Source organism: Lathamus discolor, chromosome 2, assembly GCF_037157495.1.
Source record: "Lathamus discolor isolate bLatDis1 chromosome 2, bLatDis1.hap1, whole genome shotgun sequence".
Taxonomy (NCBI): Eukaryota; Metazoa; Chordata; class Aves; order Psittaciformes; family Psittacidae; genus Lathamus; species Lathamus discolor.
This window is the reverse complement of record NC_088885.1, coordinates 141208708-141222095: the sequence shown is the minus strand read 5'-3', so window position 1 is coordinate 141222095 and position 13388 is coordinate 141208708. Positions and strand designations below refer to the sequence as shown.

Below are 13388 nucleotides of genomic sequence, written 5' to 3'. Positions count from 1 at the left end.
TTATTTCATAGAGAAGACCCATGTGAATAGAGAAAGACAAAGATTTTTTTTCTTATCTCCCCAACTCAAATCTCTAATTCCCACTAGGACGAATGGAATACGCCCAGGTCACAGTCTCTATTATTATTCAAGTCCATTCCTACCTGTGACCATGACAAGACAAGTTCTGCTGCAGAGAAAGCTGGCAGCTGAGACAACAATGTCCTGACAGCAGTCTTTTTTCTAGCTCACACTCTGTTTCCGCTATTAATATTTTTAATATAAAGGAATGAGTCTGGTCCCTAAAGATTACAGGGGGCAGGCAGAGAGCTTGTCAGGTTCCTGACAACATTCTGAGTCTATGCACCACTTTATATTACTGTTCGTACAGACCAAAAAGGTCTGACAACAGGACTAACGATTCCTGTAAAGTTAGGCACATTTGCAGAACTAGGGACAAAATTTGAAGCCATAGAAATATTGAAAAGGCATCGTGGTTTTAAATCAAGTCTCCAATAAACAACATTAAACCTCATTACCATCCATATAATACAACTACACTTTCTCTTTGGAAGGAGATGCATGGGTTCCACAGGATTTTGCCATTCTTTTTGAATTAGTATTTCTTTTGGGGCCCAGAGGGAGAGAGCCCTGAAAGATAAGCAGTAACACAACTTTTCTATTCAGACAAAGAACACCACAAAAGATGCTCTCACTTTGTGAGCGGCATTGCTTAAAGCAGGACAGAAAGCCAGAATGGCCAAGGAAGGGCTATCAAGTGACAGGGGAGTGACAGAGGCCTTTGCACAGTGCATTTAAATAGATGGACTGCTAATGTACACTGACATAGTGTAAATCACTATAGCACTAGGCTTTAGCATAACATCTACAACGATAATTTCAGATTCAGTATTAAAACACAAAGCAACACTAATCTCAGACCCTGCAGCTTCACTGGGTTCTGACAGGGTTGTACAGGATGCAGGGATTTAAGCTTAGGCGATGAGTACATACTGCTTTCTCTTCCTAGCTCTGCTGGGTGAGAAGGTTACAGGCCCAAGACCTGCCAGCTTATCTGACCATTCTGCACATCAGTTCAGACATAAATGATCTTGGGTTAAAACTCTTTTTCCAGATAGAGTTTAGGGCATGACACCCAGAAACTGGAAAGGAATCAGAAATAAAAGGAGTACAAACACCCACATGCAGAGTCTGTCCACTCTTCTGAATTTGGAAGTCCCCTTGTTGCCACCTATTATCCCTGAATATTGCCCAAAATAAAACCAGACTTCATAAACATTGTTTCCTTTTCTAAGTAAAGGAAAGACTTTTATGAAGCACGATGTAATATTCAAGACATCATGACTCTCATCAACTGACATTACAGGCAGGTCCAAGAGCTGTAAACTCACAGGGGAAAAAAATACAAATAAAAGAAAAATCCTAGTATTTTATGGGAGTTCTATTTAAGGAAAGACATTTTTGCCCCAAAATGTCTCCTGTTACTCCGATTAAAGCCATCAACTCACTGTAAGTGAACAGCACTTGAAGCTCCATTGATCAGTGTGATCATTGCTGATATTTTCATATTAGCTTATATGGGTTTAGCATTATTCTTTGATTCTTCAAACACGCTTTCAGAAGACAAGTCATTACTAAGGATTTTATTATGCACAGCCACACTAAAATTATTTTTCAGTATTTTCCATTATCTTACTGAACCTTCTAGAACAATGTCAGCCATCATTATGTATTCTGAAAACTAAACTCAGACTTTGCATTGCCTTTTGTTACATGCACAAATAATGCAAAATGGAATTAGACTTTCTCCAATTTGCTAAGAATAGAAGCCTGTTCTTGAAATTTTAGGTTGGGCAGCAGCATAAAGACATGAGAGAATATCAGCAAGGATACCAACAGGACTTAATTTCCTCTTCTTCACCTACTACCATCAGAACATGTACTCAGAAAAAGCAGATCTGAACCTTCCAATGGGTAACATCAATGCACCTCATGTGCAACCTGCAACAAAACAACCTCCAGCCTCAAGTCCAATGAGTCTGGCTGTGTGATAGACAGGCAGATAGTTGTCTGAGAGCAGTTGGAGAATGCATACATCTTCACAAATTTATCATGTTCAGGTTTGCACTTCACTTACTAGAGCTCAATGCAGTCAGTATGACAACTGCTATACGAAACGGAGTCATGGGTGAGCAATCAGGGCTGAAGCTACCCTTTGCATACTAAGTACCACTACATTTTGACCATCAAGTTAGCCAAATCACCAGATTTTGGGGCAACAACCTGAGAGTTAACTACTGAAGTTCTGCGCCAAAAAAATTCCCAGTGGTAGACAGAGGAGTAGGCTTAGGCTGATTCTTCACTGAGGCCCACAGGATGTTTGGTACTGATTCAGTTCTGCAAGAACCTTCCTTGTGCAATGCACAAGTCTTGAAGCCAATGAGTAATACTATTTTTATGAATTAGACTTGATTTAAATTACAACCTATTTAGTCAGTTTTCCCAGGCAGTCAAGATACATTTAATCAGCTTTACACCATCACTGTGTCAAAGTAGTGAACATAAGGTTATGGAGCTGCTGGCTGAAGATCCAAACAGCTATGTGCGGGCAGGAGAAAGGGTGTAGGCTTGAACCCCAGCTCATTCCAGACTTGTAACTCTATGAGTATCCTTTGATGGCCATATCTCAGGCATCTGTATTTTTGCTTACTGGACTCTGCCTATCTTGCTACAGGGGCAAGAAGACCTATTGAAACTGGAATAATTCCGTTTCTGTTGACTCTGCCAGCTATGGTTTAGAACATGCACCAAAAAAACAAACAAACCACAAAAAAACAGCACCACCACATTAGCTAGGGCACTGATTTCAGCAAAACTACCAATATTGATAAACTGGAGTTGGAACAACTGGTTTCTTCAAATAGGAAAACGGCTTCCTTTGACTACCAGTACCAAACACAATCAGGCTCAATTTTTGACCAATCTAGTAGAGACTGTAGCCTTTTTTAGCAAGTGGAAAATACTGTTCCTTCAGGTTCTAGGGAATAATTATGTTTTGGGGCTAGCGGTTTAATTGCCATTTCTGACAGTCAGCTTCTGGTTGTAACATTCAAAGATTTGATTTTTCTGTTACATTTACATTCCAAAGAGAGACACTGGATTTTAAACCTGATGCTCCCAAACAAGTATAATATCTCTTGCTTTCCATATTGACTTTTACTCCCAGATCTTGACCAAATTTGTATGTTCAGGGCTTCCTGGATGCAGCTTTCAAGTACAGGAATTTCTTTTATTAAACTGAAGCACAGGGACAATCTGTTTCAGTGTTACACTCTCCTTTCTAATATTACAGAGAACTCTCACCATGAATAACTTGTACCTGTCTCAAAAGGATTTTCATAGACATCACAGGAAACAAATCAGCCTGAAGCAATGCCTTTGTGCAACATACCACATTTATGTACACCTTCAGACTTCTGCTACATGGCATATATAATTTATGTGCAACAGTCCCTGCTTCTCTCTCAAAATACTAGCACTCAGATATTCACAGAATGAAACAGCTGCCTCTACCAAATTAACAACAGTTATTACAGCTACATTAGATTCAACACAATATACATGTTAGTTTAGAATGCTTTCTACCGTACTCTGTGAGAAAAATAGTACAACATAAAATAAACACAAATACACCACCAACACAGTCAGAACAGCAGCCTCCATAAGTCAGGATGGCCGAGCGGTCTAAGGCGCTGCGTTCAGGTCGCAGTCTCCACTGGAGGCGTGGGTTCGAATCCCACTTCTGACAACTGTTTTTGGGGATTACATGTGGCTGGCAATCGGTCACTGGCAGTGTTCCTGATGGCTCAATTCCAGGGCTAGTCCTGCTCCATATATTTATCAACCAGATTATCTCTGCAACTAAGGACTTTGGGCTTGTCTGAAGAAAAGGAGGCTGAGGAGTGATCTCAGCTTCCTGAAGGGAGGTGAAGAGGGAGGTGCTGAGCTCTTATCCCTAAGATTGACTAACAGGATGTCTGGGAATGTTTCCAAGCTGCACAATGGAAAGTTCAGGCTGGACATTAGGAAGCATTTTTTTCCTGAGAGGGTGATCAAACACTGGAACATGTTTCCTAGAGAGGTGGTTGATGCTCCAATCCTGTCACTGTTTAAAATGCATTTGGACAATGCCCTTAACAGCATCCTTTAACTTTTGTCCAGCCCTGAATTGGTCAGGCAGTCAGACTAGACGATCACTGTAGGTCCTTTCCCACTGAAATATTCTATTCTTGTCTTAGAATGAATTAATTAATTAATTAATGGAGTCTTAAATTAAAATGGGAGATCTAATTATCTCAGCCTAAAGAAAGGAACAGTTCAGAATGCAGCCCCCAACATCTTGTTTTGTAAAGATTTTTAAACCTCTCAAAAGCATGTATGACTCAATAAGTGAATTGTATTTTCACATTACATGCTTAGAGTTAAGTACACAGTGAGTGACATTCTGAAATACAAAGTATTTCTAAAAAACAAGGTCACAAACATCAGTCACAAGAAAACTCTTCCCATGAATCAGGTGAAAGACTGCAATTTTTAGCACCATAAGCTGGAAATGTTAAACATCCAGCACTGCAATTGCTCAGCAGATATGCAATAATTACCTCTGAACATGCATAGAACTAGATCATTATACATTTGCAGCTAAAGAAGATAAATCAATTACTTATTCCAGAGGAGGAAACAGATTGAAAGAGTGTTTTAATTACGTAATATTAATACAGACTCCAAGAAAGGTAACTAATGCTTTCCACAGGCAAATGCTACTAGACGTTCCTTGAGTGAGTTGCTCACCTAGCTGAGGTACTTATCTAGTAAAACTTGTGTACAGAAGATATGTATCTTTTTTCTCCAGAACCTTTACGCTAGGGGGGTGTTAACCCATCTTTTTGTACTAGGCAAGCGGCACTACAGTCTATCAACATATACGAGGATGTTTTGCAGAACATTTGCAGAAAGCAATGCTAAGATCACCATCTCCTAAACAGTCAATGCTAAACCAGTATTTAATTCCATGTTCCAGACAACAGTTCTACCAGCACTGGGTTCTGAAAGCAGCACATTTGCCTGCTATGAATGCACAAGCAAGTCCAGTGTCCTGGGGTCTGCCAGACATTCAAAAAAATCAACAGGCAGCTGCCTACAGCAGTAATCAACAACTGCAAGCTGCTGGGTGCTGGGATGCCTTGCTTTTCTGTAGGACCCATTTTGGATAAAATCTGCAGTCAGTACCCTGGTTGTCATGGCAGGGGGACATCTAGTTCCATCTAGTGCCTTCATTAAGGTGCCTTCCAACCCAAACCATTCTATGATTGTGTGATTCTATCACCATACTCTTAGTTCATACCCTCGTATGGGAGGGAAGGGAAGGAGAGATATTTAAAAATCATTAAATAATTGCATGCCAGAAGCAAAACACTGGAGTACAGAACTTCCTGAGCATCATTTCAATTATAATGTGAATACTGAGATCATATAAATCAGAACAGATATGCCTACACAGTATTTGACATGGTTAAACATCCTAGGAAGCTACTAGTGAAAAGGCATTTACTAAATAGATTGTGCATTCATGCGTCTATTTAGAACTGTAGCTTTTTTCTACAGTCCCTTCCTGACACTACTTCAGGGGAAGTAGTGGGGAGAGAGAGAGAACTGCCTGGGACTCCAGCCACCATTCTGGATAAGAAAATGCCTAACTCCAATGGGAACTCATAAGTTTCTTCAGTGCACCTAGGATTTCATCCCCTGATTCAAATCTCCATTTTGGACAAGACTGCACAGGAGTTGCTGGACCTATGAAACACCAGCAACCCAACAGAATGTGCAGAGCCAAGGGTTAAAAAGTCCACAGCCATGAGCTCTGCATAGCTTGTAGTTAAGAGCATTTCTCTTTTAGTAACACATCATAATGACTGAATTAGGTATGAAGATGAGATTTCATTTGGATTTTCAATATAGTTACACAATAAAATACAATACACTTCCAAGTCAACTCTTCCGTATTCACAGGCTATAATAATGGGCAAAACAAAAGAGGTAGAGGGAGGGTTAAATCCAAGGCCATTGTAAACAACAAAAAACACAGGATTTCATCAAGAAATCCCTGTAGAAAGTTCAGTTCCTTACTCTCTAGCAGATCACTCATCCTGAATTAAAGGACCTGCACAGAACAATAAAATCTGCCAAATCCTATGTTAATATGTTACACAGTTTACAGTTGCTATTAAGAATATGCAGCGAATTGTGGCAAAGCACACATTGACTGATACAATCATAGCTGTGAAGTCAGTCTCTTCCTATAAATTGGCCTTCAGAAACTTACATGATGCACTGGACAGAATCTAGAGAGGCATTTGAGGGAAAAAACCAATTATTTTTTGAAAAATCTAATTACCAGTATGTATGGCAACTATTTCATCTTCACACACCAAGAGCTGCACTTTTATGTGCAAGCTGGTTAGTGAGGCTACGTTTAAACTCTTCACATGAATACGTTCAGCTCTTCTTAATTTAAAACCAAAATAATCATATTAGCTAGACAAGATATCCAGACCTAAATAGCTTCCATTATTAAAGGAAGCACAAGGTCAACTTTTTCCAGGATTGAGACTGCATGTATCTTAGCCATTGCTAGTCACAAGGACCGAGACCAAGCTCTCAACATTCACATGAGCTGCAAATATTTCCTGTGAGGAAATGTCACGAGGCAAGAAGTACAGAACCACAGGCAGCTCAGAAATCTATTCTCTCTCTGGAGAAGTGCAGGAGGGAATGCTTCTGGTAAATAAAATACAGGGAATGACTGGGTTTTTTTTAAGAAAGCGACTATACACTTTTTCAAGCAAACATATTTCAGTATGCCAATGCAAACAGGATGTAGAAGCCACAGAAAGAGGTTGTGCTTTACCAAAGGAACAGTTTTCTCTCAGCAAGCCTCTATTAAATTCAATCTCTCAATCAGTAAGGAATAAGGATTTCCTTATTCCTGTGCAGCAGTTGCAGCCAGAGCTGCACCTGCGAACAGAGCCCTTACTGAACAGAAGGGAAAGAACACAGGCAGACCACACACGCCATGTGAAACCCCCCTGAAGGGGTTTCAGGGGAACAGGTAACTTTATGAGTAAGGCAGGATTCTACCACTACCACCCCAGCACTGTCATTCATGACAGGATATTGCCACATTGCATGTTTTCCTTCATATAAAATGTTCTCCAGCAGACTAATGGCTATCACCAAATTTTTCTCATCCTGGACTAGAGAATACAGCACAGCAGAGACCCTCTCACTATATGCTCATCATAAGGCATAGTAGATACCCAGATCTGATCAGTGCTTATCACTGAGCATGAGTGACTGAACAGCTGAAATGGATGGAAACTGCTACCGCTATTTCTCTTCTGACACCAAATCCACACATCACCTTGAAAAGAATTAGACAAAGTTCAGCCAAGTATATGCCAAGGAGGCGGACACAGAGGGAGTTCTGAGATACCTTATTTCTTCTACTGCTCTTTAGCAGATAGGACAGTGTATTTCCAATACTCTGTGGTCTTCAAGGATTTTTAAAAAGAGAAGTAAAAGGAATAATCAGGATACCATGGTTCACCTGCTCCCTTTGTCATTAAAACGAGCTTACACTGGCAGTTCAAATCATGCATTTATCTTACTGAGAAACAATCCATTACCAGCAGATAATGATCTTTTTTGCCCTAATGAATCTACCTTGAAAGGAATCTACCTGGGGCTCTGTTCCATTCACAGTTATTAAAACATGAAAGCTGGACTAACTGCTGAGGACATTGATGGTTAACTCCGATGTCAATTATATGTCAGCTTTATGAACCGGAATTAATTCAGAGAATGCAAGTCTATTCCTACACTAAAGATGATTCATGCAGAAGCTATTCTCCTAGTGCAGGAGTCCTGGATCTCTATTGACACAAATCACAGTGCAGAGGGGCAGGCCCAAAGGGCAGCCTTGGCATGAGGAAACACAGCTGCCCAGAAAGTTAAAATAAAACATAGCTGTTTCTGACAGAGAAATTGTGACAGCACAGGCAGAAAGGTACCTGCTGCAAGCCAAGCTTTCTTTCAGCAAGCCTCAATTAAACAGGATCTCCTATGGACAGATGTCATCACAATTTTGGGCAGCTTATTCTTTCTGCTGCTAGTACTTTTATAAAACATGTAAATGGTTGAATGTATTTGTATTTATGCCTTTCCTGAAGCCAGTGTCTTGCTTTGCTTGCAAAAGTCCCATTCCCCTTTGAAGGGGCATGCTATCATTTCACTGTGGGCCAATCCACCAGCTATTTGCTGCTAGATACACTCACCCTTCCCTCAGAGGGGTAGTTTCATACTTGTGTTTAACTGGAATTAATCTATTTCCTGTTCCTCCAGTGCTAGTGCTAGGCTCTGACAGCTCCCCTAGCACAGCATTAGTGAATCGCCCCATTACTGCTGTATGGCTACAGACTCCCCACCAAAGCAGCCAGGTACTTCCAAGCCTCCTCAAAGACAAGGGCCTGGAAGCCTTACATCATACAACCTCTATGAAAACAGAACTTCCCATCTTTCTTTCCCATTAACTAAAATAAGGAGCAGAGCTACATTACAGCCTCAAGGCAATCAGCATTGGGCACAGCAGGACATATCCAAGCAACAACAGCGTTGATATCCTTTACTCATTATCAGAATCATACAACGGTTTGGGTTGGAAGGGACAGTTCCAACCCCCTGCCATGAACAGGGACACCTTCCACTAGGCCAGGTTGCTCCAAGCCCCACAAAACCTGGCCTTGAACACTGCCAGGGATGGGGCAGTCACAGCTCCTCTGGGCACCCTGTGCCAACACCTCACTACACTTACAGTAAAAACTTTCTTCCTAATACCCAGCCTAAATCAATCCTTTGTCAGTTTGAAGCCATTTCCCCTTGAACTGTCACTACACACCCTCGTAAAAACTCCCTCTCCAGATTTCTTGTAGGCAGCACCCAGTGTGGTGTTTACTGAATCGCAATAAGAAATACCTCTGCATTGCCGTGTGCAGTTTTGCTTACCTCCCTGTTTACATAAGAAACATTTTATTTTCAGGAGAAAATATTATAAATACCAACTGGAATATAATAAATAATCTGCAAATGTCCACAAACATGCCTCTTTATCTGACTGGCATCAGTTAAGGTAAAATACAAATTACAAGCTCTACATAAGGAAAGATATATAAATAGGCGAGTGGGTTTGAAAACAAAACACAGATCTCAGAAAGTTATATTCACCTGTCAAAGCAAGTAAACTACCAGATGAAAGGGAGGCTAGGTCTGAATATGATTAAAGCCTTTTTTTTTTTTGCCCAAAGAGCACAGGTTTGACATGCTGAAGTCTGCATATTTAAAATATACAATAATAAAGATGAGTTATTGAGTCATCACCAATTATTTTAAAAGAGCAAATTGTTTATTTATAGAGAAACTGTCATTTATAAAGACAGACATGAAGGACTCAGTTGAAGAAGCAGCAGTCTTTGGAGCTTGGAGGTTTTGTTTTTCCTAACTTAATTTACTTTGCTTCATCTCCATTCCTAAGTTCAGAAGCATCACATTTCAAACTAAAGTGCTATAACTCAAATTGAAGGCTCCCTGCCGCCCAGTGGTCAAATGTCACAAACGTCAATTTGTTCAGCTCTTTGGATAATGTCAGGTTCCCAAAAACTGGACTAATGCAGTTAAAATTAAGAGGAAGCTGCACTGAGTTTACGTAGAGAAGCAGTGAGTGACAGGCACCAGCCTGCCTTGCACTTCAGCTGCTGAGGCCCATCAGCAGCCCAGGTGTATCAGACTGGGGATACTGGTGTTGCTCAGATTTCCAGCATCCTCAACCAGAGTTACAAAGCCTATTGGAAAACATGGCTCAGTGTCAGGACTCTCCCTTCATGGATCATAGGTGTAGCTGCATTGCTTTACCTTCCTCTCCTAAATAACCTCTCCTCCCTAATCAGACTTACTCCTCAGCTGCAGTCCAGCCCAGTATCCTCTTAACACAAAACAACATCCATTCTCATCAGACCAATGGTCAGCCTAGCTCAGCATCCTCTGGGACAGTGGCCAAGACCAGCCCTAAGAGAAATCAACGGAGACAGCAGAAAGCAGCAGGACAAACAGCAGGACAAAGCTTCCCTGCTCCCAGGAATTTGTGGTTCGGAGGCTTCATAATACAGAGGCATTTTTTCATGTTTCATAGCCAGCAGCGGACTAGAGAGTCACTGAGGCTGGTGGGGAACTCTGCGGATCCTCCAGTCCATCTTCCTGCTCCAGGCCAGCTCAGCTGCTGCAGATTGATCAGGGCCATGACCAGCCACGTTTTGATTCTCTCATAGGACGGAGACCATAAAACCTTGTGGCAACCTGTTCCTGTGTGACACACTAAGAAATTTTTTCCTCATTTTTCTACACTTTTTAGTATTCACATACTGCTGCACCAAAGTCCAGAGCCTGCCTAGGCACTGCCTGAGGAGCTGCATGCAACCCTGGTATGTGGGGTAGTGATTATAGTAAGGGCAACGTTTCTCACATCTCCCTATACTCTGGTCAGGACCACTGCTCTCTAATTTAATGTGAAATTGTGATCTTTAAGGTTTTAAGACTACAGCAAAGGTCTTAGGACCAGAGCATTCATCATGTCATTGGAAAACTCTGAGATACATAATTTCTCTGGGTTCTGGACCTTCCTTATGTTATCCGTAATGATTCCTTTCTTTGTCTTCTTTGTCTTAAGCAGTGGAGGCATCTGGCATTGCTCCACAATGCACAAACAGCGTAATTCTGTTTACAACTAGTTTCAGATAAATGCCAAACTATTTCTCATCTCTCATATCAGAAAAAGTCATGCAAAATGCAGTGATTTGCCAAAAGGTACATAACCTTTCAACGGTATCTTTCATTCTTGGAACTATTCTCACAAATGGCTTTTTTGCTCTTATGTCGAATATGCTGCATTTATTTCTCCCCTTCCCGTGAGACTCACCATTTGCTGTATAAATCTGAAATGGCTTCTGATAATTCATGCTACAAAAGCAGCCTTATCTATTCCAGTCTTCAGATTCACTTTTCATAAACAACAGTATGAATAGAGAAAGACATTAGAATAGCATCATATAATGATTTGGGTTGGAAAGCACCTTAAGGATCATCTAGTTCTAACCTCCCTGCCACAGGCAGGGACACCTTTCACTAGACCAGGTTGCTCCAAGCCCCATCCAACCTGGCCTTAAACCCTGCCAGGGATGGAGCAGCTACAGCTTCTCTGGGCAACCTGTGCCAGTGCCTCACCACAGCAAAGAATTTCTTCCTAGTATCTAATATAAATCTATCCTCTTTCAGGTTCAACCCATTCTCCCTTGGTAACCACCACCTTTTAATTTGAGCCTTGTGGCAATCAGCACTGGGCACATCGGAATATATCCAAGCAACTTCGCAAGTCACTGAGTATTTCAGCCTACTCCACATCCCGTGTAACCAGGACTCCCCCTTTCAGTGCATCGGTGCATTCCAGGAACTTCCTAGATATTACTTGTGTCCTGCTGTGTTAGCTCTCCAACAGATACCAGGCTGGTTGAAGTTCCCCATGAGGACCCAGACTTGTGAATGTGAGGCTGCTCCCATCTGTCTATGGAGGGCCTCATCCACCCAGTCTTTCTGGTCAGGTGGCAGTAGAAGACCCCCACTGTGATGTCACCTGGCCCTGCCCTCCCTTTAATCCTGACCCACAAGCTCTTGGTCATCTTCTCATCCATCCCAAGGCAGAGCTCTGCTCACTCCAGCTGGTCACTAATGTAGAGTACAACACCCCATCCTCATCTCCCCTGCCTGTCCTTCCTTAAGAGCTCTGTCCTTCCATTCAAACATTCCACTCATAGAAGCCATCCCACCATGTCTCCGTGATATTAGGAAATCCATCCTAGAACTCTATGTTCAGAAAATAACCTTGTTCATGTTAAGAAAAATAAATTAATAAATAACTCGGTCTTTGGGGATGAAGGAAGGTTTCATCTGATAGTATGGTTCACATGCATTTGAAATGCTGACCAATCATTCTTCATACAGAGGAACAAAAGGGTTTGCCATGATAAGGCTTAGTTCTCTAGTGTTGTTCTTTCACTGTGGTTATTTAAAATGCAAAAAGTATCTTAGAGTTATATTAAAGGTGGAAGATCAAACAGGGACAAAAGACAAGACTACACAATCATCCCCTCATTGATTTTGTTGCACAGTTTTGGATTGACTACTCTGGAAAAAAAGTGAATAGCAAAAAGTGAATAACAAAGCCTGATTTCTACCTTGATTGAAAGATGAATATAAGGGTGGAAGTCATGCTGTACTGAGGCCATTAAAAGATTACAAGTATTAAGCTGAACACAGTAAGACACAACAAGCCCTTTACAGTCCTGGGCTGGCCCTTTTGGCTTTGCTGTAATGCTGATAGAACGAAGAATCATGAACCAAACATTAGCCAAAATAAATTATGCACCATATCTAGTAGTAAATGAATTATACTGGCTCCTCAGAACTGCTCTTTTCATAAAGAGCCATCCCTCTAGACAGTCTGAGGAAAACTGAGTGAATTGTCTTGTTGTAACTATGAGACCAGGAAACAGAGCTAAAGATCCTATGTAATCAATTTCAAAGGTAGAATTTTAATATGGCTACCTAGTTACAGAAAATTTGCTATGAACATTATATTCATATTAACAATGAAATTTTAGACGTTTATAAGCTTAGAAACTGTTACAGAAATAACAACACAAAAATACTGGCTGTAGGCAAACCAGCTTCCAGTGTTCTTCTGATATTTACAATTAGGGAGCTTAATGAAATCCAGGATATCAGATTTGTTTCATAATCCCTACACCTCTGACTTGTACTACCATGACATCTTCCAAGTATGGAACAAATGGATTATATCTACAGCCTAATTTTATGGTTTTCCCTTTGACTGATTTTCTTGTACTTCCAACAATATTTAAGAAAACATTTTGCAATTAATTGAAAATCACTTAGTGCTCTCACCAAATTACTCCTCGATGAGTCTGGAGCAGATACACTTCCTTTGATTTCTTCTCTGCATGCACAGACATGCACTTAATTAAAACTTTCCATCAAAGTGGCATTAGCTAGACACACAAGGCATACCAACTTGCTCTCAGGCTTCCTGACAGAAAGCCAGCAGTGCTGATGCTTTCCTTCATTTACTTCTAAGTGCCAGCAAAACAGGCAATTTAAGACCACATAAATACAGAGCCAACAACCCACGACCACTATATGCGGCAATA

The 13388-nt window shown here is 41.0% G+C and overlaps 1 protein-coding gene and 1 non-coding gene across 3 annotated transcripts in view; one reads left to right on the top strand and one right to left on the bottom strand.

Moving 5' to 3' along the window:
* Positions 1-13388, bottom strand: part of OXR1 (oxidation resistance 1) — a 263521-nt gene that overhangs the window by 200182 nt on the left and 49951 nt on the right. The window lies entirely within an intron of this gene.
* On the top strand, positions 3726-3808 carry TRNAL-CAG (transfer RNA leucine (anticodon CAG)). The gene has a single exon. It is a non-coding gene; the product is annotated as a tRNA-Leu (tRNA).